Source organism: Aureococcus anophagefferens (assembly GCF_000186865.1).
Source record: "Aureococcus anophagefferens unplaced genomic scaffold AURANscaffold_49, whole genome shotgun sequence".
NCBI classification, from domain to species: Eukaryota; class Pelagophyceae; order Pelagomonadales; family Pelagomonadaceae; genus Aureococcus; species Aureococcus anophagefferens.
The window spans coordinates 227,893-230,629 of NW_008705603.1; positions in this window are offsets into that span (position 1 = coordinate 227,893).

A 2,737-nucleotide genomic window follows, 5' to 3' on the forward strand; every position below is an offset into this window, starting at 1 on the left:
TAATTGAGTCTGCTATTAAGATGATTTCGGCTGACGGTTTAGCCGCAGCAAACAAATTAAGACAATTCGACGCAGGTGCGACTACTGGCCAAAGCAGCGCAATCGCTCCAGCTTTACCTGCTGACTTCATAAAAGACCTGAAGGACGAGTTTTCATGCGTGCACCAGGAGGCGGAGGACCTAAAAATAGGTTTCGGAGGCATGGGACGCTGCGTACAACTCAACACGAATTGCATTAATTCGTACGCAGGGGACTCCACTAAGCTGACACTCCAGGTCATGGATGGCTGGTTCAATAAAAATGCTTCTGCGTGTAATGCGCACGGCCGGCGCTTGCGATGCGCACAGGGCGATATCCATCAGTTTCGGGTCTTGGGCGCATGCGTAATCTTGTTCGTACTGGTAGATGAAGAAGGGCTCATATTTGACAGTCCCCACGAAACGCATCTGCTCGTGCAGGTGAAAGAGTCCCGGGAATTTGCCATGGTCAACTGGCATAGCTTGGAGAACCACTCCACTCGGCGCTGCTTTCCAGACTGGACAACAACAGGCCATAAAATATTAGAGGAATTAAGAACAAAGTTGAAATCAAAAGAATGCATGTTTTATTATCTTATACATATTAGATTTCGGCAACCCGCGCCCCAACCCTACCTCCACACTCTCGGAAAACACAAACGAGCACGCCAGAGGCAGCGAAATCGCACGTTTGCAGCGACACGAAGACGCCGCGCGCGGGGCGCTGCGAGCAGCGCTGAATGCCCCGGCACGGGGCGCCCTTCCGCAGCCCGCGGGGCCCCGAACGCCCCGGGCGGGCCGAGCTAGCACAGCGGGTGGGTCACGAAGCCCACCGGAGGTCCTCGGGCAGCGATTCCACGCTAAACGCCCACCATCGTCTAAGCCGCCCTAGACGATAGACTAACGCGTCCTTAGCGAATAAAGATCGACGGTCAGCGCATGTGACAGGACCAGCACGTTCGAACGTCAACGTGAATACTCGGGCTTGACTAATTAGCGAGATAGTAAGATCCGGGACGGGGAAGCAGCCTAATGGGGGTATCCCGAGAATATCGCCCCCTCGTTCTTCCCCCCTTGTCTAACCCTACTCTATTAATGGAGTGCCTCAGGCTCAGGAGATTCGCGCTCACCGAGCCTGAGACTTTTATAAGTCTTCCATAGAGCCGGCGACATCGTCTGTTTAGCGTTTGCTTAATTGCCAGTAAAAATTAAGCGGTACTGAAAGCGGTACTAAAAGATTTATATCTAATGGGATAAAAAAATTAATTTATGTGAAATTGTAAAGGTTTTGGGCGTTTGTTGGTATTCACTTCAAGTTGAAGCTATATTGAACTAAGGTAAATCCCCTTAATATAAGGAGCCGAATTATATTCCCCGACAAGGGGAATTTTACGCGCAGCGTATTCGGCTTCTTTTATTAAGGGGATTTACCTTAGCATGTTGGCCTACGCAAGGCAAGGACATTGAAAAATATCCACGCGTGTTGAACAAAAGTGTCTTGCTCTCGTATACCAGGGCCCTCCCAACATGGCTGGACCGTAGCGATCTGATCCCTCGGTACGAGCCTTTGTCGAGCTATGCACGCACTGTTTCTTTTCTCCACCCCCGCAGAGGGTACCGGCGCGGAACTTTGCAAAGCTTTACAAAAAGATGGATGGAACTGTACTTGGGTATGCACTCAGTCTTCGAAGGTTGCGCAAATGTTGCCTGACGATGTTAAACTTGCCTGCATACCATACCCACCGATGCCCAGGCGTGAAATAAATGATGCGTTCTTTATCAAGGCTTATACACATATTTTTTCTCAGTCCAAAGTGAGCTACCAGGCGGCTGGTGTCAGTTGGTTGTATATCTTCCTCATGACCATCGCATCATACTTCCCTTCGCGTATCTTCCGATCCGTCTCGCTGACAAGACATGCACTGACGCAAGAGTTCAAAGAATCGCGGCCAACGCTAGTTATCATGGACAAAATATCAGCGAGCGTGTTTGACTCAATATTCAAGGGCGAGGCGCTTGCTGCAAAATGTAAAACCATACCACGTATTGTTCTCTTCCACGAAGGGGTCAAATTCCGACCACAATTCATCATCGATGCATGCCAAAGCTCTTGCCAACTATTTAGACTTGGTTCCCTATGTACGGTAGATTTCTTTGCTGTAAAAATATACTTACTTTTGGCACTATTTGCATTGCGTGTTATGCTTTTCTTCACACCAAGGAAAACATTGGACAGTATGTTTGGAGTTCCCAGTCATTTCCTTACGGAAACTGTTGTTTACTGCACAAGACCTCAATTCGTTCTCGGAAATGGTTACCTGACTTGCCCAACACGCGATGCACAGTACATTGGACCCCTGTTTGAATCGCCCCCCGCCCTGGATGGTGAGATGAAAACTTGGTTGGAAAATGTCAAAGCGCCCATTGTATTCGTATCGCTCAACTCAATCTGCCACGAAAACAGTCATCTGCCCGCTGTGTTGCAGGCCCTTGCCCAGTCAGAGTACATCTCCTTAGTCGAAGTTACCGACCAAGAATACTGGTGTCGGCAAGGATACGATTCCATTCGTTTCGTGTCTTCAAAAGATCGGCATCACAAGTATGCCTATCTCCCGTTCGCTTCTGTCTTCATCACTCAAGGTGATTCCGGTTCTTTTCATGCAAGCGTTCTTGCTAGTGTACCATTGATTGTATTGCCTCTGTACGGCGACCAGTTCCAT